The sequence below is a fragment of the Acromyrmex echinatior genome, chromosome 1 (genome assembly GCF_024713525.1).
Source record: "Acromyrmex echinatior isolate Ae372 chromosome 1, ASM2471352v2, whole genome shotgun sequence".
Taxonomy (NCBI): Eukaryota; Metazoa; Arthropoda; class Insecta; order Hymenoptera; family Formicidae; genus Acromyrmex; species Acromyrmex echinatior.
The window spans coordinates 24,749,055-24,761,946 of record NC_141852.1 but is presented as its reverse complement, the minus strand read 5'-3'; the positions used below and the strand labels follow the sequence as shown (position 1 = coordinate 24,761,946).

The 12,892-nt window shown below is 37.0% G+C and overlaps 2 protein-coding genes across 4 annotated transcripts in view; one reads left to right on the top strand and one right to left on the bottom strand.

The window, feature by feature from the left end:
* Positions 1–6,171, bottom strand: part of LOC105144176 (spondin-1) — a 179,201-nt gene extending 173,030 nt beyond the window's left edge. Inside the window, exon 1 of the mRNA XM_011052910.2 lies at positions 5,629–6,171. The gene's annotated coding sequence lies outside the window, so the exon portion shown is untranslated. The remainder of the gene's footprint in view (positions 1–5,628) is intronic.
* The window catches only part of LOC105144175 (uncharacterized), a 213,093-nt gene that overhangs the window by 193,871 nt on the left and 6,330 nt on the right, over positions 1–12,892 (top strand). The gene's annotated exons all lie outside the window — the stretch shown is intronic.

Below are 12,892 nucleotides of genomic sequence, written 5' to 3'. Positions count from 1 at the left end.
CCTTGATGGTAAAAAGAGAGAGGTCGAACGTTTTTCAATTATCGTCTTATCCCTGGAAACGATCAGGAAAAATGTTCGCCGTAAAAACCGCCACTATCGCCTGCTCTCGCATACGTATGCTATTCCCGAGTCGCATAAATCTCGCTTTAAAACTCCGTAATCTACGTAATACGTAATCTACTGATTGAAGATCGGGAATCAGGTTGTTCTTCTTCCCAGATGATTATGCGAAATTGCATGGGTACGCAATCATATCTCGCGAGAGAGCTAGTATGTGCTCCTCGCATGTTTACGTATGCAGATCTCCGCGCGTTCGAAATTCAAATCGCATTCGAACCGTTTCTGATTGGCCGATGGCACTCAGATCGCAAGTCGTCGAGATCTCGAACTGGTGGCGATATTCCCGGATTTAGGTTTTTTAGCTGACCACTCGATTTTAAGGAAAATTTCGCCGCTAGAACTGTTCCAATGTGAATGGACGAATCATTATGTTATTCAATATGTTATAAAATTTCTTTATCAAATAGAATTTGTAAAATTCACATTATTTTAAATTTATAATCGTATATATTATAATATTTGCAAAAATATTCTGTTATTTTTACATTTGGAAATATGTATTTATATGCAAATCGTGTGATACTAAAAAATTACAGGCATTCTTTTTTAAAATAAATATACGAGATTTTAGAATAAAATAGTAATTATTTTTGCTCTAAATAATAAAATTATATGACAAAATTCTAAAACAAATGATATTTTAAGCGGCTCTTAGACATTCAATGTTATTGTACAATTATTTTGTATGATATTATATGATATTGTTCCTTTTAATAATTCAATACAAATCTGAGAGTTCAATGTAACCTCCAGATGATCAATAATATTTTGCAATATTGTGTAATAATATTTAGATATTTTAGCTTTAGATATTTTTATCATCAAATTCCATATTACCACTCGTATAAGGCATTGAATTGACGATAATTAATAATAATCATTCATGAGAAGTGAGAAATTTGTATGATATCTCTGTGGCACATAAATATCTTTATGACATAATATTGAATATCTTATGCTCAGGAATATTGCTCGAAAATATTACCTATTTATAGCAACGCTTAGAAAAACACTTTTCTCTGTAAACACAACGTTTTAAGTGAGCCTTCTGTATCTCACCGCTAGCCTTTCTGGCTAAAGGACTAAAGAGTAAACAAACAGTTAATGAAAAGTACACGGAAAATATTTATATCCTTGCGCAAAACTCTTCGCGAACTTCGAATCCACTGCTGAGCATTTCCCTCCGCGTCGATACAGCGAAATAACTACAAAACTTTCGATGTTCACCATTATTTAGTATATCTTCTCAATTCGGTATTGATCACAATGCGCTGCGCAATTGTGAGAAACCGGATTCGAAGAAGACACGATTCAATGCATTCTGTATTATCCGCCGTCTTGTTGTGATATAAATAGTTTTCATTATTAGAAACCTCTTATACATATTTGATACAGAATGCAAAAACACGTATAATTTTTATATAGAACGTTCTCTAGGACGTTCAACTTTGAATTGGTTCCAAGAAATGTTCAGTCTTCTTAGTTTTAATAGAAGTTTCAGGAGAATTTCAACTTGTTATGAAATTATTTAATAAAATTGTTAAATCTTGGGAAGGAAGCTTATCACATTAATTTCTCTTTAATAGGGAAGTAGACTTTTCGAAATGTTTTGATATTCTTTTATTTTTTGCAAAGAATAATATTGATCAACGAACGTTTTATTTTTGTACATTAAATGAAACAGTGTTACAGTATTTTTTATATGATTTCGAATCTATTTGCCAATTTATGAAGAGAGCAAGAATTTTGAATAATATATGCCTTCTTTTACCTTTTTTTTTAATTAGATATAAATAAATAAGTGATTTATAAGCTACTGAGTTTAACATAATTTTCTATTCATTTTAGAAGAATTCAAACAAAAATAAATCAAGTTTAATAAATAAATGTAATATATTAGGTTCCAACGAATAAAATAATTAATATATAAATATAATTCAAATAATTAATATATTAAAAGGCAAAGAAGCCACGCTCGATATTATACAATATTTATATATTTATCGTAAAATAACAATAAAGAAACCTACGTACAGACGTTTTGACCTTTTTACATTAGATTATTTTCAGTATGATAAAAATTTTAACGCAGATTTTTTTGTTATACAATTCAATATCTTCTTAAACTCAACCTCATATCAAGATTCTTACGCTTCACAGATTGAATTAATCATAATCCCTTGTGATGTGTGTATGTGTGTGTGTGTGTGTGTGTGTGTGTATTATCCACATGTAGTTTAAATTACGCCTTAACCTCTCTAAGTCTAAATAAAAATAAATCATTTTTAATTAGGAAAAAGATCTCACGCACCGAGCCGTTGTTAACAAAATATATAAGTTAAAAAATATTAATTACCAAAAATTAGAACTCATGGAATAAATGCTAATCTCACTCTTTAAATTAGTATAAAAAATGCATAAAAATTATCCAACATTATCTATTTAACAGAATCATTGTGGATCAATGTAATATACCTATTTAGTTTCATTCCATTTCCTAAGATGTATCCCGCAGAAATGGAGCTCTCTGGTTATGGTCGTTTCCTCTATTATTTTTGCGCGTGAAAACATGCGGGAAACATCTCTCTGGAGACTGTCCTCAATTCGCAGCTCGCGTCACTAACACGTTGCGTAAAAATCTGTAATTATAGTTCACTCTGAGAGTCGAGCTCGACGACGGAACGCAGAGCTGGAAGTAGTTTCGCCGGAGAGACCTGGTTCTTGCAACCAGGAGTAACTGGGGTCGCAGTGAAACATTATTTAACCGCGGAGCGCGAGCCACCCCCGCGAGCTACAGCGGTGGGTAACTGAAAATTCCTTTTTGCTTTACAATTCATTATGTTTCATTACCGGAGTCGGCGGCGGGCGGAGTAACTCACACGAGCACGAGTTATGTTTCTTGCGAGCCGACACTCTGCGGGCTCTCCGCATTCTCGCTCGGTCGTATTGCGAGATCTATAATATCGTCGTTCGTTTTTTAGCCCTGGTGACCCTATTCCGTCGTCATCATCGTTGTTCCCGGAAAGTAGAAGCGACGGCGACCAAGGGAAATGCGACAGTGGTGTACAAACGATCGCGGATGACGAAGAGTTTCAGACTTGGGGCCCGTCGCTAGTTTTCCCGGGTCGAGCGGTTGATTAATTTAATGGCCGCGGGGGCTGATTTCTCTCCTCTTTCTCTTTCCCTCTTTTTCCCTTGTATCTTTCGTCGGTTTGTTAGCGCGAATCTCCGCCTCAGTGTCTTCGAACTTCGTCTTTCCGCGCGCACTTTCCGGTAAGCAACAAGTTGTCGCAAATCTGATTACTTGCTGGCACGTAAATAATGAAAAGCCCGGGAATCTTGTCCGAAAAGAAGGACTTTGCATGAATTTGTGAGGACAGCGCGTAACGTTGTCCAGCTAATCTTGTCAAAGAATAGATTGATAATCATTCGTAAACTCAAAACTCTTCGAGAACAAATGAGAAAATAATCGTTTATTTGAATTTTTAACATAATCCCAATATTTTCATTGTTTCCATTTATATTGGTTATCTTATTACGCTTTTGAAATCAACTTCTTTATAGTCTCGATATAACTTGGTGATCACATTATTTATTGAACATTCCATATAATTCTGCGGAAACTAAGTTTTCGTACGACACGTTTCGAATAATTAGCTTTGGAGAATTAATAGTCACGCGTTGAATCTGAGACGGAACCACGTTACTGGTGCCGAGCCGGAGCGAGTTCGGATTTAGGGTTCCAAACCGTAGTTAATGGAATCTCCCCTCGCCAAAATCTGAGCTGCGCATCGCGCGAATACGTAATAGTTACTGCGTAATAATAACCTTAACTCACGGATGTAACTCGGTTTACCGAGGCTCGCATCGGACATCGCACGTATTAAATATCATTGTCGGTTAAATGAACTATAGTCAATAAAAATGATATATATTATATACATGGCTTTAAAAAATTCGAGATCACTAAATTAGAATGGCACAGAGTAAAAATTCATGTTATTTCAAACATTTATATATATAGTAAAAAATATTTTTGTAATTATGTTGAAACTGGTTTACTAAAGTTCTCGTTAAAATTTTGTGTTGAATTTTTAATATATCCGAGTACTTAACATTATGAGATTATGTCATTTGATTAATTTGTGTTAAATTGACATCCAACATTTCTTAGTAATTTACAAGTAATTAAGTGACATAAAAATAAAAGTACTAAATTTTCAATATAAATTTCAAGACAAGTAAAATACATGTTAACTTAACATATCATAAATGTTACTAAAAAAAAAAAATATTTGCTTACAAACTGTGCCAGTTACATATTTCATTTTAATTTTTTTACATATTATTTGGGCTACTTTCTGCATATTCATCTTGTGTTAAATTTATACAAAAATTTGAGTGGAGCATATTTGGGACATGTAAAATATATTAAATTTAAACTCTCCAACTGTGCAGAATCACACTGTTAATTAATTTCATGAATTAATGGCAAAAAAAAAGAGGATCTGATATTGAAATTTTTATTATTGATATATAAACTGGTATATAAAGTATCATGGAAAAAAATCGCGTAGTAGAGGAACGCGTGACATTCTCTCAGTGAGCTCGACAGATAAAGGAAAAGTAGAAACCACAAACACGCCTCAGACATGGAAGTGCAGTGGCGATCGCTAGCGATGCACCGACGTGTGGAACTCTTTTCCGTGAAAGGAGCGCCTTCGATCTCCTGTTTACTAGCTCGATGTTGAGTGAACAGTCGGTCAAAAGACTCGAGCTTATTCGCGTAAAAGAGAGAAAGGTACGAATGTTCTCCGAAAACAAATTAACTTTCAGCGCAAATCGTTTCTGTTCGTTCGATGTATCTGCCAAAAAAACTTATCAGTAAGGTTTCAAAAGCACTTTGCGAAAGTGCCTTTCTACGGAATTTAGGCTTGAAGGAAAGAATCGATATATAAGGGAAGTGCTTTCGTGCTTTAGAACTGAGATGAGGTATTCTCTGAGATGAGTCCTGTATTCCACGAAAGGTACGAAAAAAGATATGAAAAGTTGGGATCAATCTCATGAAGCACACGAAAGCCACACTTTTAGCGCCTCTGATCACCAATCAAATTTCAAAAATCACAAATCGCAGAGGATGTTGCACTGATACCAAATGACATTTTCAGAAACGTTTGATAAAAACCATGTATCGAGATAAAATCAGTCATTTACACTGTCAAAAAAAAATCGATACCATGTACATCGCAAAATCCGTACGTGTCATAAATGCCTTCATATGTGCGATCATAATTTAATTTTCCATGTAAAAATAATAACACTTTATTATTGCATACACAAAAATGCACATTTAATTTACTTAAACGTGTAATACAATGTTATTTTTATACGGAAATTTAAATCACACCCATACATGAAGGCACTTGATTATTACACAATTGGATTCGCAGTGCACTTGAATTTTGTGCATACATGTGACATATGTAATTTTCCTCCACACTGTTTTACCTTTCCGACACCTTCGGCGTCTCGCTCCCACCCTTCACAGGTCTACAACCCCTTTCTTTCCGGATTCCGAACTGGCGTGGGACGACGAAATGGACAGGAATACTCGTGAAACACCTCTCACACGTATATATCACACAGACATCGCGAGGTCAAGATTTCGTACTGCGTATCACGACGCGCGTCGGGAGGGAGGAAGAGAATGTCGCGCGACACAGGTGAGCGGCTTGAAGTGATTTTCTTTTAATCCCTCCTTTTTCCCCGGCCGATCGCTCAGGATTCGCGAATTCAGCCTCTCCGGCCGAGGAGGCGCCGCGACGACGGCGACGGCGACGGCGACGGCGATGGCAACGGCGACGCGCACGAATTTGGTCACGGAGAGCGGGAGAGGTTCTCACGTTTCACGACGGCGCGCGGCCTCCTCGTCCACCGCGAATCCTCCTTTTCGCCGGGCACGAGAGAGTCGAGAGTCGGCGCGCGACGTCGACAGATCCTCCTGACTCGAAGGTCGCCGCGGTACTGTGAGCAACTGTGAGCGAGCGCGGCCCGTACACCGTACATCGTACCGTACACCGTACACCGTATAGCGTCGCGCGCATCCGCAAGTACGTTAGTACCTTACCCCCTTTCTCGCTCGACTTTAAACTCGCGCTCTTCCGATTCTACCGCTGGGACGCATTAATTTTGCGCTCATTTTCCCCGAGAAAACGGCGCTTATCATCTGGCCGAGGATCATTTCGTCCCAACTTCTTCGAATCGTCGACAATGAAAAGAAACGAAGGGAAACTCATTCAGGGTTGAAAGTTTTAACGCGACTTTTGTAGATGTAAAAAATATTATCTCTCTAGCATCATGTAATTAATGCCCAATTTCTTCACTTCCAGATAAGTTGCGGATAACCTTATCCAGGAGATATCTCCATTGCATTCGGGGAGATATCTCTTGGTTAAAGTTATCTAGAGGTGAAGAAATTGGGCATAAGTTCGATTTGAAATCTTATATCTTGTGGTTAGGCTGAAAATCGATAATGTGGAAGTCAATAGTTTTACTCCAATTGGATAAAGCAAGAAATAGACAATGAAAAGAAATGAAGAAACTTTATTCATAGAAAGTTTTAACTAAATATAAAAAATATGTTCTCTCTAACAATATTATATAATTAAGTTTGATATAAAATACAGCCTTCAGATGCACCGTAAATTGATAATACGGAAGTCAATGGTTTTATTTCAATCGGATAAAGGATAAATGAACAAACAGAAAATATAAATAATTATAAATTATAATTTTGTTACGAATAAAATAATTAATGTGGAGAAGAAAAAAGGAATGCGTCAATGGTCTTATACTGATTATCGGATGTGAGGTAACTGATAAATGAACAGAAAATGAATATGAACGATCATAAATAAATTATAATTTTGTTACGAATAAAATAATACAATTACGAACAAAATTATTAACGTGAAGAAGAAAAGAGAATTGGTTTTAATAAATCGTATAGACCGCAAATCGTATAGACGTGCCGCGGTCGTCTGCAAACGTATTACAAATTCGATTAGTTTATTACGCATTGTTAATCTCGTTATTAAACATTCGTTTTTATAATCTTTTTATCCTGCGAATGTGCGCTGCGATGATCGACCTCGGACGTAATATTTGATATTTAAGTGCATTGGATGAATACAGAATATAAGTGCAATCCTTCAGTTGTATTGCGTAACAGAATGTCTATTTTTATCTCTGCATACTTTTTTCTTCTTGCTTACGTAAAAGCAAAGTCGTAAAAAGGCACGAAATACTTTTCAGGAATGCAACGCTATTTTCTGTACTTATCCCCGAGTCGGAGAGTTTTACACACAAATAACCCTCCATATTGTCGGACGAAATATCTACGAATAAAGTTCGCCGAAGGAGAGCGAAGAAAGTTTCAATGGAAAAGAAGCGATTGATTTGCGAACTCGCGATGTAAACTCGAGGCTTTTTTTTTTATTATCGGACGGGATCACAAAGTCATGAATTATTAAATCGCCAATGAATAAAATGTTTTGGAATGTGAACGCACCTCTCAAACGCCAAGCTTCGCGAGGATATGTCGAGTTTAATTTCGTCAATTGTTACAAGGCGCTCTTAATTTTTCTTCTCATCGAGTGACGTCACCTTCGTTGCCACTTGTATTAGCGCGTTAAAATTGTTTCGGTTTTTGTTCATTAGATAGTTGGCGACATAAATGCGTTTATTGGCACAGCGCAGAAGAAGCAAGTATCGTTAGTGACAATGAATGGTCTGAAGCTTTTTTCGATGACACGTAAAGTAACGTAAACAGATCTGGGAATATATTTTTTATTAACAGTTTACTTATATTATACTTATGTAGTGGGCTTCCTCTGCATTATTTAAGTCTTAAGAAATTCATCAATCATAATCGATTGTTCTTCTCACATTCGACTGTGATTGGTCAATTTTTAAAGGCTTAAAACTTAAAGCTTAGATAATGATTTATATTATAGAAAGAGAGAGAGAGAGAGAGAGAGAGCCTATAATAAATATAGGTCCTTCCGAGATGTCGAGTTTATTATGTTTCCATCTAGTGACATTGAATTGTACACGTTTTTCTGATATTGGAATATTTGTACCAATAGTATCTTCCTACAACGATGTTCATCGAAAAAATACACTTCCCCGAATCGTAAACAACCGATTTTCATTCCAAAACTATTTTCCCACACGTCGCGTGTACCGTTTTTCTGCGGAGATTCGCTGAGGTTGACGTTGCCGAACAAATGAATTCCGCTGCAAGCATCCACCTCAAACATGCGCGTACAAGTTTGCAGTTTCTCTATTTGCATTTACAAACAAAATCCTTTCCATCACACAAATTCATCTGGCTTGAAGTAGCAAGAGGAAATTAAAGAGCATAGTCGTGCGATTAATTAGATACAGAAGAGTGCTTCGTTACATAAAATCGTACTGAAAAAGTTACGATTGATGATTGCTTCTATAATTAAAGGTGTCCAACAAGTTTAAATCCAATCTTTTCCAAACTCTTGTTTTTTTATTTTATTTTATTTTATTTTAAGACAGACCTCTCTGTTAATCTATTTTACAGAGCGTATAGAATACGCTCTAGCGAGTTTCCTTATCAGGGTAGAGAATGTTTCGTGTAACTTCTTTCAACTCTCTACTTTCGACAGTCGTTCAACCGATCGATGCTTTTCGATATTCTTCCTTACGAGCAATAATGATCGCCACGAAGGCGATTCTACGCGCGTGATTTTGCGTCGAGGTAAGGGAACGCAGTTTACGGAGCAATAAACGCACGCCGCGCCGCATGCCAAGGGAACGCCTGACTTATGAGAGGGGGAACTAATTGTTAATTATGTATGTCGGTGGATACACATACGGTTGACAAGGGGGATACAAAGGGGGTGGAAAAGGAACCTCGACGCACGGAGGCCTACGCGTTCGGAATATAGCCACGCCGCAAGCGACACACACACACACACACACACACACACACACACACACAAAACATGCGCTGCCGTGAGTTAGGATGTGCGAGGGTAGCTACATGAGAAGGGAAAAGCGCGAAATGGTTGGGAAGGAAAGCTCTAATTCTACAAAGCTTCGTTATTACGGCGTTTGTTCTTACCTCAGAGTTGCTCGTTCCTTCGACGTTTACGAGTGTGAGATGAGGATCGATGCCGTGGGACGGACCGACGAATAGCGAGAGACGAGAACAGTCGGCAAAGAGACGGAGAAAAGCGTCGTTTAATAAAATGACGCTGCCGTCGCGTTATGTCGCTCCAACGCGATACGATCGTTTCCCAAGAGCCACTTTAACCGAAATTATCTGATCCGACGGCGGTGAGAGAGATCGCTGCGCGATTGATCCTTGAGACTTGATCGGCGTGACATGTACAGCACTGATTATGAATACGCTGCATTCGAGTGTTGCGAGTCGAGATGCATAGTGAAGATACTTGGGTTTAGATTAAAATCGTGATTTCATTGTATTTCCGAGCGAGGATGCAACGTTGGCAGCGATGCAACAAAATTAATATTAGTCAAAGCGCACTGAAGAACGGTAGTTTATAACTAGACAAATCAATGCGAAAGGCTAATATAACATTTTGCAGTGACAATTTCGAGCAATATTAAGCAAGTTAATGTGTTTTGCAATCTAATGGTCGAAGGTAGAAATTGAAATTTTATTACAGTTAAAATTACACTTACGTAATTTATTTGTTTTCAGTTAGCCTTGTGTGAATTACGAAAAAAAAAGAGAAAATTTATAAAGAAATGCAAGGATAGAAAGAATTATTGGGTAAAAATGTTAGGGATAATAATTCTATTATGTTTTAATACTTTCAAAATAACTATTAAATATACGCGATTAAATTTGTGGCATTATCTAACTTTTAATTTTGTTATCGGAAAATCATTACGCTCTCACGTTTATCAGAGTTTTAATTATCATACTCCCTCTTACGAAAAAAGATCGTTAAACTATCTTGTGTAGCAAAATGAAAGATGGTACTTTACTGTGCGCTAGTTAACGACGGCCGCAAATAATATCAGCACGTTTCATGCATGCTAAATTAATGGAACGAGGCCATCTCTCCTAAAAATGCTCCACTAAATAACCGCTGTGACCTGACATTGTCAACAGAATTTTGTTTTTATTTTCGGAACATTAGAGAACAGTTCTTCTATGTGGCTACAAAAATACGTGCTATCTCCGTCACGGAGCGACAATATCGATTGCCAATATTATCAGGATGACACGCGGTAAAAGCATAACGGCGCGTTGCTCCACTTTAATAGAATAAATGATTAAAAACACATAATTAACAATAAAAAAAGTTGCGATAATAATTTAGAATTATTTAAATTAAATTTTCGTTTTATTACAGAATTGTTTTTTATTATTCAAACGGTAGTTGCTCACTTAATTTCTGGTAAAATTTTTATTCAATACAGCTCAATTCGACTGTGATATTGATTTACTTTATGTGACAAGTTCTCGTATCTGCGAACATGCATAATGCGTATATATTCGATAACAGTTTTCGAATAATAACTTATTCGTCGTCTTTGATAGATGAATTAGTTCAGATTTTCTTAATTAAACATCCACTCGTAATACCGGCCGTTGCGGAGAACCCTCTCGTTACTTTTCTTCTCTGCTTTCAAGTATTCTTTATTTTGACGTCCCCGCGGAAAATTCAGATTACGAAGTTAGCTCGCCGGCCGACGAAGAGGAAGAAGAAGCCACTCAGCTGCTCCGGGAAAGAAAGGAGGACACGCCATCTCCGCAAGCAGCGATTCGCGTGACTTTCGACCGGCAGAGAGACGCACTCGAGCAGCTTGAGGAAAACTTTTGCATCTTCGCGATCCAATTCTTCTCTTCTTTTTCTTTCTTTCTTTCTTTCTTTCTTTCCTTCTCTCCTCTCCCCCTGTCTTTCGCGAGGTGGTAGTCAGTCATTCGGTCCCGTCTCATTAATTCTTTCCTGTCTTCCGGGAAAGTTGTATCTCGGATGTTTCTTACCCCTCTCTTAAAACTGCCGGTCGACTCTCTCTCTCTCTCTCTCTCTCTCTCTCTTGCTTCTCTTTCTCCCTCTCTCATTTTTCATTCACCGCCGCTTGGAGAAAAGTGCACTTTAGCCGTGTCACCTGTAGACAAAGATACAAAGGAATATGCCGTGCATTTGCGAATATCACGTAGCCGGGCCACTGGAATATTTCATATGCCGTGAGTGCATGTCGTTGCTCTTAGGTCCGTATTTATAACCGACGACGCTTAGAACCGAAAACACGCGCGCGTCCTGTTTTATATATGGACAAATCCACGTCGAATTTACATGCCGGATATCTCTTTTGCCATTCGCAGCATCTCGGGCGTTTATACTCAGACGCGAAACGCCGTTATGGCTCGGGATGATCGCATGGAACGAGACAGATAGGCAGGAAATTCTCAAGTTTCGTCGAAACCTACCTCGTTAGGATAATTAAACTGCTAACTTACTTTCGATATTATCACCAAGTTGTACGGTAATAATATCGTAATTTCTCGTGTGTGATGTGCGCGAACGAACGTTTCGTCTCCTGAATAAGATCGATCAACAGATACGTAATAGGGGATCTATAATGGAAGTCGTAACGGTCGTAGGGTCTTAAGTCGTAGAAAATTGACCAATCATAGTCGATTATTCATATTTGATAGTGATTAATTTTTCACGACTTAAGACCGCTACAATTTTTATTGCAGACCTCGCGTAATCCAAGTCATTAAGTGTCTAAATTTTAAGAAGTAAAATGTAATGTTAAGCTTTAAGCTTTAAGTAAAAAATTGACCAATCATTGATTATTCTTTTCACATTCAACTATGATTAGTCAGTTTCTTATGATTTAAGGCTTAAATTTTAAGCATAAATTTTATCCCTTAAAATCTCATTTTAACGTCACTTTAGTTATGCAAAAAATAATACAATATTTAGAACGTAAAGCTCTCCGGTAAGATATTTTTAAGGAAGTGTTTCCGCATATATGTTTATCGAAATCGTTTTACTGAGAATTGAATTTAATTTCTATTCGATATCTCTGCCCTACCCCTCACTTCGTCCTCGGTTACGTTCAGTAAAAGCATTCTTTTACGTTGTCACCCGAAAGAAGAGACATTTAGCGATTTGCCTTTCGACGTTCCTCCTTCGTTTCAACCTCGTGGGTAATTGTTCAGAAAGCTATGCGTCTGGGTTTTAAGTAAATGGGGAGAGGAGAAAGGTAAGACGGAGAGGCCATTCCGTCACGAACTCCGAAAGTAATTTATAGAAAATGGACATTGTCGGGGAGGCGAAAATAAAGCTTCCGTTCGATTAAGGTCTCGAGATGAATGCCATCGAACGCTTGCATTCATCCGATTAATTTATATATCTACGTTCATGTATACATTAAACAAATGGCAAAAATAAAGCTCGCATCGTATAAAATTGTACGTTCTCTTTTTCAAGCGGTGCAATAATTATTACGGACAAATTTTTACCTGAATGAAATATTTTCTATCAAAGTTTTTCATTTTTTTGTATGAGATAAAATTTTTGTATCAAAATAGAATATGCATGCTAACAACAAGGGAGAAAATTTACCATTTATGAGCATTTTTTTAATAAGTTTCGAAATTTGAAATTATCCAGCTCTTTTAAAATAATATAGAAAAATATAAATATATATGAAGACAAAAATAGTAATTAGCATGTAAATATAGATT